The sequence below is a fragment of the Bufo gargarizans genome, chromosome 6 (assembly GCF_014858855.1).
Source record: "Bufo gargarizans isolate SCDJY-AF-19 chromosome 6, ASM1485885v1, whole genome shotgun sequence".
Taxonomy (NCBI): Eukaryota; Metazoa; Chordata; class Amphibia; order Anura; family Bufonidae; genus Bufo; species Bufo gargarizans.
The window spans coordinates 206,693,937-206,711,592 of record NC_058085.1 but is presented as its reverse complement, the minus strand read 5'-3'; positions in this window follow the sequence as shown (position 1 = coordinate 206,711,592).

The following is a 17,656-nucleotide window of genomic DNA, read 5'->3' as shown; positions in this document are numbered from 1 at the left end:
GAATGTGGTACCCAGACCCGAACTTCTTCATAGAAGATTATAAGGGGAAATAATACAATCTACATAACATAGGTTATAAGGGAAAATAATAGCATTCTGAATACAGAATGCATAGTACAATAGGGTTGGAGGGGTTAAAAAAATAATAATAATAATTGAACTCACATTAATCCACTTGTTCGTGCAGCCTGGCTTCTCTTCTGTCGTCTTCTTTGAGGAATAGGGCCTTTTGATGTCACTACTGCTCATCACATCGTCCGTCACATGATCCATTACCAGGCGGGCACTGTGGAGGTCATTGCTAAAGGGGCGGGTACTATAGAGGTCCCTGTTATGGGGGAAAATGTTAATATCTTTTTATGACACACAGAAACATAAAATGCTCGTGTGGATATATATAATGCATACACAGTATATGTATACATAACAAAATGTTACTTCCTTCTTTACTAATCTGTTTTTATTTTTTGATTGCAAAACATTTTTATTATTTTGTTTTCGGAGCATGATTATGGGGCTGCCATCTTGCCTGATTTGTTCTTAACAGCATTTAAAAAGTCGGAAAAAAAACATTCTTTACCGGCAGCCCCATAGTCCATAGACACAGTGGTCACAAGAGAACCTCAGTGACTTCTATGGGAGAGTTTTCTAGGCATACTCTGTGATCTGTGCAGAGGTCATTGTACAGAGAAAGAATAGATAAAATGCTACAATCTACTGTGAATGGTCGATCCTGATTTATCTATACACAGAGGTACTATCTCCTTATTACAGGCAGGTTTAGAATAATATATAACTGCAGTAAAGTGATGTGTACAGACCAAGAAGTAGTGCCTAATATTAGGTTTAGTGGCCAGTGCAGGAGTTTGTTTTGTGGAAAAAAAAATATAGCACTGTAAATCTGATGGGCAGCAATATATAGCTAAGCAAGTTTTAGGCAAAAAAATATATATTTCCTCATTTCCCTGGTTTTCTTCTGGCCCTTTGTTTACCTGCAATAACAATCTCTGCCCCTCCCCCTACTCTGCAAAGGGAGTGAATACAAGTTCTGCCCTGAGTGACATGTCTGCCTGCTGCGAGACTCGGCAGCATGTTGTATTTGTAGGACTACAAGTCCCAGCTGTACAATGACACTGCTGATACATACAGGATCTTCCCCCTACCTGTTCTTGTGCAATGCTCTGCAGAACTCCACTGTGACCTCCTGTGTGGGGAATCGTGGCCAGCACAATGACGTATACAGACACATATCTGCTCTCTTAGGCTTGTGCACAAAACATCATCCGAGCAGGAAGAGAGGCCGACTTCACAGGTCATGCGACCCTCAGTGAAATCTGAGAAAGGAGCAACTGGAGATGAAGTAAGTGAATTGTAAAGTCCTTTCATTTGCCAAGTTAGAAACATACAAATAACCAAAAAATAAATCTGACAACCCCTTTAACCTCTTCAGGACACATAACGTACCGGTACGGCATGTTGTCATGGTTCTTAAGGACACATAACGTACCGATACGTCATGTGTATTTCCAATCACCGCCGCCCGGCTAAATGCACCCCCGTATCGGGTCAATTCAGACCTGCGGTTTGCGGCTTTTAACTGCAGTTGCGGGTGTAATTGGGTCCCCATGCGGCTGTAGAGGGGACCCGATGGCATGGAAGGCAGCTCGATGCCTAAGGAAACCCCCTGGATCTCACAGGCCGGAAGCTGTATGAGTAATACTCACTGTATTACTCATACAGCCAATACAGAAGTATTGGAATGCATTGTAAAGGGATTAGACCCCCAAAAGTTCAAATCCCAAAGTGAAACAAAAAATAAAGTTTTCCCCCACATGACCTAACCCCTCAGATGAACACCGTAAAAAATAAAAACTGCTAAATAAACCATTTTTTGTCACCTTACATCACAAAGTGTAACAGCAAGCGATCAAAAAGTCATGCACCCCAAAATAGTGCCAATCAAACAGTCATCTCATCCCACAAAAATCATACCCTACCTAAGGTAATCACCCCAAAACTGAAAAAAATTATGGCTCTCGGACTAAAGAAACACTAAAACATGATTTTTTTTGGTTTCAAAAATGAAATCATTGTGTAAAACTTACATAATAAAAAAAAAGTATACTTATTATTAGGTATCGCCGCATCCGTGACAACCTGGTCTATAAAAATGTCACATGATCTAACCTGTCAGATGATTGTTGTAAATAATAAAAACTGTGCCAAAACAGCTATTTCTTGTTACCTTGCCTCACAAAAAGTGTAATATAGAGCAACCAAAAATGGGGTCACTATTTGGGAGTTTCTATTCTATGGTTGCATCAGCGGGTCTTCAAATGGGACATGGTGTAAAAAAAACACCATCAAGATTTGCTTCTAAACTTCTAAGCCTTGTAAGATCCCCCAAAAAATTTAAATATCATTCCCAAAATGATCCAAACATGAAGTAGACATATGGGGAATGTAAAGTAATAACTATTCTTGAAGGTATTACTAAGTGTTATAGAACAACATACTAAATCATCAATAATGATGAACCAAATGTGTGACAATATATAACACCAAATAGACAAAGGGACACACATAAGAAAATCACTTCCGCTGCTCCGGGAGCCCGGTGACGTCACTGACAGCCTAATTAATTATTCAAAAGTCTAGGAGGAGCAGTAACTCTCCTGGCCAAGATTGCGCTAAGCTCCGCCCCTCCAGTCCGGTGACGTCAAAGTGAAATAAAGTGCCTACCCTAAAATGCTCCACTCCTTTCTGCCCCCATTGTCCCATATATAACAAAACCCCCCCGCCCCCCCCCCCCCATGCGTCCGCTCCATGTGGTGCAGATATTGATGGCAGCAGCTCAGGAACGGAGCCGCTGCAATCAGCAGAGAGCGTTAGCTGTAACAGCTAACACTCTGTAACAGGTGCGCGGCATCCAGATCCATGTGGTTGAGAAGGAGGGAGCTCCCTCTCTCTACCATCGCGCCCCTGCTGCTGCGATTGCAGCGGCCGATCGTTGCCATGGCAACCGGATGCCTAACAAAGGCGTCCTGGTTGCTATTGACCTAAGGCTAATCAGACCCTGAGGTTTGATTAGCCTTAGTCAGGGCTCCAGATGGCGACCAAAATGCGCCACCAATGAAGAAAACTGACCTGTAATACAAATACAGGAGGCGGGTGCTGGAATCAAATAGCCGGCACCCGACCTCTGTGACAGGGAGCTGCGATCAGCTGCAGTTGAGTTAACCCTTCAGGTGCGGTACCTGAGGGGTACTGCCGCTGATCGCAGCTCCCTGTCACAAAGGTCGGGTGCCGGCTAGTTGATTCCGGCACAACCCCCCCCTTCTCCAGTATAAGAAACATTGGTGGCACAGTGCGCCCCCCCCCCCCCCCCCCCCCCCCAGTATAAGAAACATTGGTGGCTCAGTGGGAAGTGCCAATGAGGGTTAAAAATAATTCAAAAAGTTAACTCTCCTCCTCCAGTTGATCGCGTAGCTGCCGGTCTCCTGTTCTTTCTTCAGGACCTGTAGTGACGTCACTGAGCTCATCACATGGTCCATGAGCACAGTGATGTCACCACAGGTCCTTTGACAGGTTCCGAAGAAAGAACAGGAGACTGGCAACTACGCGATCAATTGGAGGAGGTGAGTTAATTATATATTTTATTTTTTAACCCTCATTGGCACTGCTCACTGCGCCACCAATGTTTATTATATTGAGGGGGGGCGCACTGCGCCACCAATGTTTATTATATTGAGGGGGACGCACTGCGCCACCAATGCTTATTATATTGAGGGGGGCGCACATGCGCCACCAATGTTTATTATATTGAGGGGGGGCGCACTGCGCCACCAATGCTTATTATATTGAGGGGGGCGCACTGCGCCACCAATGTTTATTATATTGAGGGGGGCGCACTGCGCCACCAATGATTATTATATTGAGGGGGGCGCACTGTGCCACCAATGTTTATTATATTGATGGGGGCGCACTGGCGCCACCAATGTTTATTATATTGAGGGGGGCGCACTGTGCCACCAATGTTTATTATATTGAGGGGGCGCACTGCGCCACCAATGTTTATTATATTGACCTTCTACTATGCATTCTGTAGTCAGAATGCTATTATTTTCCCTTGTAACCATTTTATAAGGGAAAATAATACAGTGAATAGACTTTCATCCTAGCAACCATGCGTGAAAATCGCACCGCATCCGCACTTGCTTGGGATTTTCACGCAGCCCTATTAACTTCTATGGGGCCTGCGTTGCGTGAAAAACGCACAATATAGAGCATGCTGCGATTTTCACGCAACGCACAAGTGATGTGTGAAAATCACCGCTCATCTGCACAGCCCCATAGAAGTGAATGGGTCCGGATTTAGTGCGGGTGCATTCTGGTATTTTGAATCCGGCACTAATACATTCCTATGGGGAAAAATGCTGGATCCGGCATTCAGGCAAATCTTCAGTTTTTTTTCACCGGAGATAAAACCGTAGCCTGCTGCGGTTTTCTCTTTTGCCTGATCAGTCAAAATGACTGAACTGAAGACATCCTGATGCATCCTGAACGGATTGCTCTCAATTCAGAATGCATGGGGATATGCCTGATCAGTTCTTTTCTGGTATAGAGCCCCTGTGACGGAACTCAGTGCCGGAAAAGAAAAACGCTAGTGTGAAAGTACCCTAAAATATTAAGTTTAAATCCCCCCTTTCCCAATTTTACAAATAAAATATATAAACAATAAATAAACATATTACATAGCGCTGTCCAAACTATTAAATTATTAAAAAATATCTCCTATGCGGTGAGCATTCGCCATTTTTTAGTCACCTTGTCACCCCAAAAAATAGGATAGGACTGTTCTATTATGGGCCGAACATTTCATAAAATGCGAAATGCACTGCAGCTTTTTTTGGTGTATTGAGTATCGCAATACTTTTTTATGGTGACGAAAGCGAATCAAAATTTTGGTTTCAAAACAACAACAGCGTTGTCACGATACCAAAATTTTGAATCTGTTTCGATTTGGCGACTAAAAATTTGATTTGGCTCCTAAATTTTTCAGTTCAGGAGCCAATGGCTACTAGGTATTTTTTTTAGTCTGTAGCACTGACAATACAGTGCATTGAAATAGATGACTATTGCAATGCACTGTATGAAAGTGAAAGTATTAAAAAAGGGAATGAACAAAAGTAAAAGTAAAAAAAAATGACAGTGAAAAAAAGTGAACGTGCATACAAATTGAAAGTGAAAAAAAAAATTGAATTAAAAATAAAATAAAAATTGTCTTTTATCCGTTCATTTATTACATAAAAAAATTAAATGAATAAAAAAACCTACACATATTTGGTATTGCCTTGTCCGTAACAACCGGCTCCATAAATATATCACATTACACACCATGTCCGAAAAGCACCTTAAAAAAATATCATAAAAACTGTTTAAAAAAAAGCCTTGTTTTTTACCTAACATCACATAAAGTGCAACAACAAGCGTTCAAAAAGGGGCATGTCCCCCAAAATAGTACTAATCAAACCGTCACCTCAACCCGAAAAAAATGAATCCCTAACTAAGACAATCTGTCAAAAAATAAAAAAAACGGTGGCTCTCAGACTATGGACACACTAAAACAATATTTTTTTGTTTCAAAGCTGCTATAATTGTGTAAAGCTCTCAGTCATGTTTAGGGATCTATATGGGAGCGTGGCCCTTATAGTGTGACGCTGTCAGACTATAAGGGCCACGTCTCACAGGCCGGAAGCTGTATGAGTAATACTCACTGTATTACTCATACAGCCAATACAGAAGTATTGGAATGCATTGTAAAGGGATTAGACCCCCAAAAGTTCAAATCCCAAAGTGAAACAAAAAATAAAGTTTTCCCCCACATGACCTAACCCCTCAGATGAACACCGTAAAAAATAAAAACTGCTAAATAAACCATTTTTTGTCTCCTTACAAAAATAGGATAGGACTGTTCTATTATGGGCCGAATGTTTCATAAAATGCGAAATGCATGCAGCTTTTTTTGGTGTATTGAGTATCGCAATACTTTTTTATGGTGACGAAAGCGAATCAAAATTTTGGTTTCAAAACAACAACAGCGTTGTCACGATACCAAAATTTTGAATCTGTTACTAGGTATTTTTTTTAGTCTGTAGCACTGACAATACAGTGCATTGAAATAGATGACTATTGCAATGCACTGTATGAAAGTGAAAGTATTAAAAAAGGGAATGAACAAAAGTAAAAGTAAAAAAAAATGACAGTAAAAAAAAGTGAAACTGAAAAAAAGTGAACGTGCATACAAATTGAAAGTGAAAAAAAAAATGTAATTAAAAATAAAATAAAAATTGTCTTTTATCCGTTCATTTATTACATAAAAAAATTAAATGAATAAAAAAAAACTACACATATTTGGTATTGCCTTGTCCGTAACAACCGGCTCCATAAATATATCACATTACACACCATGTCCGAAAAGCACCTTAAAAAAATATCATAAAAACTGTTTAAAAAAAAGCCTTGTTTTTTACCTAACATCACATAAAGTGCAACAACAAGCGTTCAAAAAGGGGCATGTCCCCCAAAATAGTACTAATCAAACCGTCACCTCAACCCGAAAAAAATGAATCCCTAACTAAGACAATCTGTCAAAAAATAAAAAAAACGGTGGCTCTCAGACTATGGACACACTAAAACAAAATTTTTTTGTTTCAAAGCTGCTATAATTGTGTAAAGCTCTCAGTCATGTTTAGGGATCTATATGGGAGCGTGGCCCTTATAGTGTGACGCTGTCAGCGATGTTTATGGATAGATGCGGGAGCGTGGCCCTTATAGTGGGACGCTGTCAGCGATGTTTATGGATAGATGCGGGAGCGTGGCCCTTATAGCGGGACGCTGTCAGCGATGTTTATGGATAGATGCGGGAGCGTGGCCCTTAGGGTCTATTCACACGTCCGTTTTTTCTTTCCTGATCTGTTCCGTTTTTTGCTGAACAGATCTGGACCCATTAATTTTCAATGGGTCCTGAAAAAAAACGGACAGCACAATGTCAGATTTTTTTTCAGGACCCATTGAAAATGAATGGGTCCAGATCTGGTCCAGATCTGTTCAGCAAAAAACGGAACAGATCAGGAAAGAAAAAACGGACGTGTGAATAGACCCTTATAGTGGGACGCTGTCAGCGATGTTTATGGATAGATGTGTGAGCGTGGCCCTTATAGTTTGTTGCAGTCTGCTATACCTAAGGTTGTATACCATGAGTAACTAGCACAAGCATAAAACTAAAAATGATCTACCATTGTGGAAAGATGGAGCTGCTCCCTGTGTGTTAGTTCACTGTCTGCAAACACTGAGCACATGACGTGCAAGAGACAGAGCAAGGAGGAGTTTATGGGGGAGGAATATGTAAGAGGGGGGTGGATCTATGGAGGAGGCTGAATATGTATGAGGGGGGCGGATGCAGGGAGGTGATCTTACACTGTAGTAACCAGGAGCTGATCTGCACTGGGAGCCACAATGCACTGCAGCAGGAAGTGATAGCATACATAAACAGATATGCACACAGTCTGCTGGGGACTGTAGGAGCCATGCAGCAGTGCAAAAGCTACCTAAAAACATTTTAGGAAGATAGATTTGGCTACTAACAGTGAGTAAGCAGTTTAAAAAAAAAAATGTGATCCCGGACAACCCCTTTAAGTATAGAGAATCCCTATTGAATATATAGGACTACACTAATCAAGCATGTAAAAACAGCAACTTATTACCTAAGATAAATGGGATCACAAAAGGATCAGGCCCTGGATCGACAAAGAGCGCACCCCGACGTACGTTTTGCTCCGCTTCTTCAAAATATAGTGTACCCACTAACCATCTAATATACCAGAGTTAATGGAGGTAGAATAAAGTTCAGCTGTGCACAGGCCAATCGCTGTATACCAAACAGGACCTGGCAAAAGCTAGACCAATCTGCGATGGCCGCGTCATCTCGCGAGACAACGCAAAGATGACATCAGCCATCACATGACCTCCCAAAACCAGGTAGAGGGATACATTGTACAAGTAAGTATTGCTAGCGTCATCTCGCGAGACGCCGCCGACCGTAACATGACCAACCAGAGCCAAATAAGGAACATCCCGTGAGGCTACGAAGACGTGATCACAAGTGAAATCGCTATCACATGATCCCACGCCCCCTCCTAGTATGCAGATGACTCATCGCCATGGTAACCGGAAGGTGACGTCGACCGTCACATGATCTGCCAGCCCCAGGTAGATTATACGTGACGCACGGCTAAGGTCCTATACCACCTCCTAATATGCAAATGACTGTCTCACCATGGTAACCGGAAATGCTATAAGCAAGCCGACTCACCTACAAAAGAGCGCTACCCACCAAACCAGATCAAATATTGTGCACAGCTGTTAATCAATAGGGGGGACAAAGATAAAATCTCATATACAGTAAGATTTGAACAACCAACTACAGATTAATAACAGACCACAGGCCCAAATGGCGATGTAGTTGTAATGATATAACACAATATAGCGCTATATAGGTGCAACAAAAGTGCTAAGTGCATAAAAATACATGATATAATCTAAGCATAATCAGAACTCATTAAGCAGACACAACACCATCCAGTTTATAATGACATAACAATAAATACGCATATAGCGCTGACGCAGAGCAATAAAAGTGCTATGTGCTTAATAAATGCAAAACGTATACCTAAAAATACATGTGATAAACACAATAATTTTATACAGTAAGCAACATTAAATAATAATGACCTTTAAAAGGCCTATAACCACTTCATATAATAAATAATAAAGTGCTACAAACAAAACTACAAAAAATAATAAGTGATGTAAAATAAATTGTGAGGTTAAAGTGCAACTGCAAGGTGATGATAAAGTGCCATGCAGTGATTAAATATATATATTAACAAGACACCCAATCGCCATACAGGTCAAGGGCACATGTGTATTATAGTTCTATATAGAACAACAGATTGAAAAAAGTCCCCACTAAAAATAGCAGCAGATAATCCCCCCCTTTGATATCCAAAACGAACTCCCTAAATAACTGAGGAAATCTCCAACGATCATCTCTTGTCCGTAATCCTGTATCCCCTTCCAAAAATCAGGTATATGTATAATATCCAGATAACCTAAAACGCATACGTAGGCAGCAGGTACTAAGCACCATATGTGTATAACCTGTTAAAAAAATAAATTAAAAAGAATATTATTAAAAAACATTTAAAAACAACATACATAAGCAGCTGGTTCAGACCCGGACCATAGCTACAATGTCACACCAATAGGTTGAAGGCTACAAACCAACAGGAACAAGAACACATCCAATAATAAACAAGGGACTAATCTAGATGAATGGGGCAAAACTATTGCCCTCATTCAGACCTGAAGTTACCGTGATGTTGAGGAGAAAGATCCATTTGGTTTCTCTTTGAGCCAGCACTTTTTTTGAGTTTCCACTTCTCGTGGTAATTAAAACTCGATCAATACCCCTGACCCGTAACAAGGTACCGTCTGAGCTATGCCTTTCTTTAACCGCCGAATGCAGGATTGCATCCTGGCGGCGGCCCTGTTATTCCTCTTGGACGCGCCGGCGCATCATCTCGCGAGAGGTGAGATTTCCTGTGAACGCTCGTACACAGGAGCGCGCGTTCACCGGATCGGACGATAAACCAGCGGATCTACAGCCTGCCAGCGGCAATCATTCACTGGCAGGCTGTAGATGCGATTTTTTTTTATTTTTTTTAACCCTTGAAAGGTATATCAGAAGCTGTTTTGTTAACAGCGTCTGATATATCTTCTACCTGGTCCTCTGGTGGTCCCTTTTGCTTGGATCGACCACCAGAGGACAGAGGCAGCTCTGTAATAAGTAGCGCCAAGCACTACACTACACTACACCCCCCCCCCCGTCACTTATTAACCCCTTATTAACCCCTGATCACCTCCCTGTAAGGCTCCATTCAGATGTCCATATGTGTTTTGCGGATCTGCAAAACACAGACACCGCGGATCTGCAAAACACGGACATTGGCAAAGTGCTTTCCGCATTTTGCAGATCCGCACATTGCCAGAACTATATAGAAAATGCCTTTTCTGGTCTGCAATTGTGGACAAGAATAGGACATGTTACATAGGCTCTACAAAAAACACAGTGTTCGCCCGATCAGGCCTGATCTTGTTTTGCGTTCAGTCCGCCCCACCGCAGTGACAGAATTTGTTTTTTTAAAATTGCTGCTGCGCTATAAAGATCACTTTTAAGGGTCATGGCGAGTTCATAGAAGATTTTAAATTTTTTTTTTTTCTTACAAAGTCTCATATTCCACTAACTTGTGACAAAAAATAAAATCTCACATGAACTCACCATACCCCTCACGGAATCCAAATGCGTAAACATTTTTAGACATTTATATTCCAGACTTCTTCTCACGCTTTAGGGCCCCTAAAATGCCAGGGCAGTATAAATAAGTGACCCCATTTTGGAAAGAAGAAGACACCCCAAGGTATTCCGTGAGGGGCATGGCGAGTCCCTAGAATATTTTTTTTTTTTGCCCTTTTGCGCACCTAGGCTGCAAAAAAGTGTCACACATGTGTTATCGCCGTACTCAAGAGAAGTAGGGCAATGTGTTTTGGGGTGTATTTTTACATATACCCATAAATATCTCTGTAAAATGACAACTTTGTATAAAAAAAAATGGAAAAGTTGTCTTTTACAGAGATATTTATCTCACCCAGCATGGGTATATGTAAAAATACACCCCAAAACACATTGCCCTACTTCTCCTGAGTACGGCTATACCACATGTGTGACACTTTTTTGCAGCCTAGGTGCGTAAAGGGGCAGAAAGTCCAACGAGTACCTTTAGGCTTTACAGGGTTGCTCACAATTTAGCCCCGACCAAAATGCCAGAACAGTAAACACACCCCACAAATGACCCCATTTTGGAAAGTAGACACCCCAAGGTATTTGCTGAGGGGCATATTGAGTCCATGAAAGATTGAACTTTTTGTCACAAGTTAGCAGAAAGGGAGACTTTGTGAGAAAAAACAAAAAAATATCTATTTCCGCTAACTTGTGCAAAAAGAAAAACAACTTTTATGATCTCGCCATGCCCCTCACGGAATACCTTGGGGTGTTTTTCTTTCCAAAATGGGGTCACATGTGGGGTATTTATACTGCCCTAGCATTTTAGGGGCCCTAAAGTGTGAGAATCCAAATGCCTAAAAATTCCCTCCTAAAAGATACTCATTGGAATTTGGGCCTCTTTGTACACCTAGGCTGCAAAAAAAGTGTCACACATGTGGTCTCGCCATACTCAAGAGAAGTAGGACAATGTGTTTTGGCGTGTATTTTTACATATACCCATGCTGGGTGAGATAAATATCTCTGTAAAATGACAACTTTGTATAAAAAAATGGGAAAAGTTGTCTTTTACAGATATTTATCTCACCCAGCATAGGTATATGTAAAAATACACTCTAAAACACATTGCCCTACTTCTTCTGAGTACGGCGATGCCACATGTGTGACACTTTTTTGCAGCCTAGGTGCGCAAAGGGGCCCAAATTCTAAACAGCACCTTTAGGATTTCACAGGGCATTTTTTACGCATTTGGATTCCAAACTGCTGCTCACGCTTTAGGTCCCTTAAAATGCCAGGGCAGTATAAATACCCAACAATTGACTCCATTTTGGAAAGAAGACACCCCAAAGTATTCCATGAGGGGTATGGTGAGTTCATGTAAAATTTTATTTTTTGTCACAAGTTAGTGGAATATGAGACTTTGTAAGGAAAAAAATAATAAAATCTTTTTCCGCTAACAAAAAATAAAAACGTCCATGAACTCATAATGCCCATCAGCAAATACCTTAGGGCATGGATGTCAAGCTCATGGCCCTCCAGATGTTGCAAAACTACAACTCCCATCATTCCCTGATAGCTGTAGTATGCCCAGGCATGATGGGAGTTGTAGTTTTGCAACCGCTGGAGGGCCACGAGTTTGACATCCCTGCCTTAGGGTGTCTACTTTCCGAAATGGGGTCATTTGTGGGGTGTTTCTACTGTCTGGGCATTGTAGAACCTCAGGAAACATGACAGGTGCTCAGAAAGTCAAAGTGCGTAAATTCACATTTTTGCACCATAGTTTGTAAACGCTATAACTTTTACCCAAACCAATAAATATACACTTATTGCATTTTTTTTTTCAAAGACATGTAGAACAATAAATTTAGAGAAAATTTTATACAGAAATGTAGTTGTAATTGAAAACAGAAATTGAAAAATTTATTTTTTTTTGCAAAGATTTAGGTAAATTTTGAATAATATCAAAAAAAGTAAAAATGTCAGCAGCAATGAAATACCACCAAATGAAAGCTCTATTAGTGAGAAGAAAAGGAGGTAAAATTCATTTGGGTGGTAAGTTGTATGACCGAGCAATAAACCGTGAAAGTAGTGTAGTGCAGAATTGTAAAAAGTGGTCTGGTCATTAAGGGGGTTTAAGCTAGGGGAGCTGAGGTGGTTAAAGTGCCTTGCTAGAGTTTTCAACTGAGTCTCATCTTCCTCTTCTTTAGCTGCTTTCAATGGATAACACATGTTCCCTAACTCTTCTCCTCAATTGATGGGACGTAATCCCCACATAAATGAGGTTGCATGGGCAAATCACCCAGTATATAACCCCCACCCTCATACAGTTGATGGTATGTGTAATCTTATAGGTCTTGTTGTTTTCAGAATTGTGGAAGTGAGTTGCTCTCTCCATATTTACACATGCAACACATTTTCCACAGGGCTTGCTTTACCAAGCAGTCCCCTTTGTCCCAAATAACCCTGTATCTTTGTGGGCATAATGGCTGCGGACCAACGGTCACGCAGATTTTTTGCTCTCCTAAAGTTTATAGAAGGTTGTGGGGGTATGACACCCTTATGGCAGCAGCATTCTTTCTGAATAGCACCAATATGGGTAAGCATAAGTGCCAATTTATTCTATCTTTGTTGGAATTCATATTGACACATAACTTCTTTTTGTTTGGGGGGTCCTTCTACCTGCAGCTCTGGGGAACGGCAATGGGGCGTCTTGTGCGCCCTCATATGCCAATTTATTCCTGGGGCTGTGGGAGAGGGGGGTCCTCCAGACAGATCCGCTGCCAGAGGCTAACGGCGTCCAATATATAGTCGACATTCTTATCATCTGGCAGGGGACTGAAGAGGAGTTTGGACGATTTATTGGTTTGCTCAATAACAACAACAAGAACATTAAGCTTGCCTATAAGATTGCTCGCTCAAATATTGAGTTTCTGGATGTATTGTTCCAGGTCGATGCCGGAGGACAGATTACGACTAATCTATATAGAAAAGAAACATTGGTCAATTCTCTCCTGCATGCAAGTTCCTCACATCCTGGCAACCTAATCAAAAGCATACCAGTGGGACAGTTCCTGCGTGCGAGCAGGATCTGTTGCTCTGATGAAATGTTTGAATTTCAGGCGATGGATCTCAGATAGAGGTTCGAGCAGAGAGTTTATGGCAAACACGGCATTGAGAAAGCCTATCAAAGGGCTAGATCATCAAGGAGAAGAGATCTTCTGCACAAGAGAACGACACGGGAAGACACACTGCAAATAAGACTTATTACCATATTTAATATCAAGTGGAAGGAGGTAAATAATGCTTTAACTAAATACTGCAATATCCTATTGCAGGACTCACAGTTACAGGGTGTCATACCCCCACACCCTTCTGTAAACCTTTAGGAGAGCAATAAATCTGCGTGACGTTTTGGTCCTCAACCATTATGCCCTGCAAAGACACAGGGTTATTTGGGACAAAGCCCTGTGGAAAATGTGTTGCATGTGTAAATATGGAGAGAGCAACTCACTTCCACAATTCTGAAAACAACAAGACCTATAGGATTACACATACCATCAACTGTATGACGGTGGGGGTTATATACTGGGCGATTTGCCCATGCAGCCTCCTTTATGTGACGTCCCGTCAATTGAGGAGAAGAGTTAGGCCCCTTTCACACGGGCGAGTATTCTGCGCGGGTGCAATGCGTGAGTTGAACGCATTGCACCCGCACTGAATCCGGACCCATTCATTTCTATGGGGCTGTTCACATGAGCGGTGATTTTCACGCATCACTTATGCCTTGCGTGAAAATCGCAGCATGTTCTATATTCTGCGTTTTTCAGACCCCACAACGCAGGCCCCATAGAAATGAATGGGGTTGTGTTAAAATCGCAAGCATCCGCAAGCAAGTGTGGATGCGGTGCGATTTTTACGCATGGTTTCTAGGTGACAGTCTATTCACTGTATTATTTTCCCTTATAACATGGTTATAAGGGAAAATAATAGCATTCTGAATACAGAATGCATAGTATAATAGTGCTGGAGGGGTTAAAAAAATGAACTCTCCTTCTCCTCTTGATCGCGTAGTGTGCTGTTTCTTTCAAAATTAATTCATGCACTGTATTATTATATCTTCTTTCACTATGTTGTTACCAATGTATTGTTCTCTGCTGCCATCTGCTGGCCGGAATTCATATGCTGCACGCCTTGCTCTTGTTAAATAAAGTTTTCCTCTACTGGGTGTGGTTTTAGCAGCCTTGGTCCTTGTCACTTCCTGTAGCCATTTTTCAGTGCTGCACTCCTTTGTGACTGGAGACTCACACCTTGGCTTGTGAAGGCATCAGTTTTTGACCAGCAGTTAGCCTCAGGAAATACATCCATATCACAGCATCTACACTGCTACTGCATTCCTGTATTGCATCACTGTATGTCACTGCTCTGGATCAAATAAACCCACGTTTGATTGCATCTTCATGTCTACGTCTGGATCCATCTAACCTGAGCATCTGCCAGTCCGGTCTGCTCCACTGCTTGGATACGAAGGTAGGACAGTCACAAGGTTATCATCAGTTACACCTTCATTCGCCTTCATGTGGGGACAGAACAGTCAAAAACTGCCTTAAAGCCTTATACCCCAGTAAATACCCGTCTCAACTTCCAATGCCCAGCTACAGATTCCCTCAGAGCCCAGTGCCACACTCAGGAACCTCCCTTGCAACTGGCCCACTCGCAACAAATCTGCCCGGCAACAGTGCACGTCCCACAAGCCCAAGGGGAAGCACAGCGTGTCCGCAGTAGATATACTCTTGCCTGGAAGTCCTCCACTACTCGCCAAGCCATTTTCTACATCCTATGTTAACCCTTGCTCGCATGATATAAGAACTGTTCACGCACGCGGGGCCTCCCTCAAACCAAAACCCCGCAATTTACTCAAAACACTTTAGGTACCTTATCGGGGTGCCTCATCTGAGCCGCACAGCAATTTTCGGCCCCCAATTCGAAAGTTCATTTTCTTAAAGAGACAGCGCACCTTAAATCAAGGCGCTCTCTCAAACCAACTATAAAGATCACGGGAAATTCAGCTGAAATTGGCGGCCAAATCCATGGCCCTTGTGTCAGCGGCCCGTAGGCCTTTGTGGCTTAAGCCTTGGGTCGCTGACACTCCTTATGTGGCCTTCCCTTTGAGCCCAACCGTTTGTTCGGCTTGGAGCTAGATAAAATCATGGAAGGCCTGTCAGATAAGAAGGGGAAGAGTCTTCCCAAACAGTCTTTTCGAGGGCGGGGCAGACAGAACCGTGCATGTAGGTCTGGCCAGCAGTCAAGAGCTCAAAGGGACTGGGGAGCGCAGGGAAGAGGTTTGAAGCTCTCTCGCGAAGGAGCCAAGGATAAAAGATCCACCTCCTGACTACGGGCCTCCTCGAGGCTCTTGGATGACTCCTGTTACTCCTGCCGTCCTGCCCAAAAACATTCCCATTCCTCTGCCTCATCTACCCGTCGGGGGGCCGTCTCTCCCACTTCAACGGGGAATTGGGTCCTAGATTTTTCTGATCCCTGGATCCTTAACATCATCTCCGAGGCTTATATTCAGGACTACATCCGCAAGGGGGCTCTGGAGGAGGTTCCGGCAGGGCAACGGGGCTTAGGGATCTACTCACCAGTTTTTCTGATTCCCAAGACGTCAGGAGATCTCCGGATAATTATCGATCTGAGGTATTTCAATCGATATATAAGGAAGGTGAAGTTTCATATGAAGACCATCAGGTCAGTGGTTCATGTTCTCAATCCTGGAGACGTGATGGCAACTCTGGACCTCAAATCCTATCTGCATATCCTGATTCATCCTGCTTCCAAGAGATATCTCAGAATCGCGGAACAGGTCATCAGACACCTTCAGTTGGTTGCCCTTCCTTTTGGCATTTCTTCTGCCCCTCACAGCTTTACCAAAGTGGTGGTTTCTGTGGTGGCGGCTTTAAGACTTCAAGGACTGACCATCATTCCTAAACTGGACAATTGGCTTTTAAAAGCCTCCTCTCTAGTGGTCCTAGCCCACCATCTTCATGTAGCAATCTCCTTTCTGTTCCGCCTGGGTTGGATCATCAACTGGCAGAAGTCGAACACGAGCCCCACGACTTCAGTAAGATATCTAGGCTTCATAATCGACTCCGTTGGGATCTCTCTCACCTTGATTGCAGAAAGAAGATCCCAGATACAGAACACGGCAGAGTTCCTAACCATTTCTCGACGAGTCCCAATTCGGGCTCTTATGAAGATGTTGGGGCTCAGGTCAGCTTCTGCGGAAGCAGTCTCTTGGGCTCTATGGCATATCTGTCCTCTACAGTCGGAGGTCCTGTCTAAACGGAATGGCAGCCCCGCCGGGCTAAACTCTTTGTGATCCCTGTCTTAGTGAACTCGATACTCCCTCAGATGGTGGTTCCATCTTTCAGACGGGAAGTCGATGACCCAGCCATCCTGGATCATATTGACAACAGATGTGTCCCAAGTAGGCTGGGGTGCTCACCTAGACAACTCTCCAGTCTACGGAACCTGGTCTCAGGAGCGGCTTCTCTCATCCAATCTTCATGAGATTCAAGCTATCCGGCTAGCCCTTCTTCAATTCGCCCCTCAGATCGGGGGCAAAGCTGTGAAAGTCCAGTCAGACAGTATGACTGCAGTACTTTACATCAACAAGCAGGGAGGCACAAGATCACTTCCCCTCTTATGAGAGATCGGGGTGATTCTGGATTGGGCAGAGTCGAACCTTTTCCACTTATCTGCGATCCACATTCAAGGCCCCCTCAATATGATAGCGGATCGGTTGAGCTGCGGCCTTCCAACAGTGGAGTGGTCTTTACATCCGGAGATATTCAAGCAGATAGTCCTCAAGTGGGGGATGCCAGAGGTGGATCTTATGGCAACAAGGTTCAAAGCCAAGGTAGAGAGGTTTTGCTCCCATTACAGGGAGGACAACCCCCTGGTGGTAGATGCTCTGTCAATATCCTGGAGGTTCAGGCTGGCTTACCTCTTACCTCCATTTTCCATGAATCCGAGGGTATTGATGAAAATCTGTCAGGATAAGCCATCATACCGTTTTGGCCGAAGAGATCCTGGTTTTGCCAGCTCACCCAAATAAGTTGAGGGCAATATTGGAGGCTCCCCCCCTCAGCAGACCCTGGTGTCATGGGACACTCACCTCTGCTCAGATCTGCACAGGTTCAATCTGACAGCCTGGAGGTTGATCAGTCCCTTCCCAGAAAAGAAGATTTTCAGAGT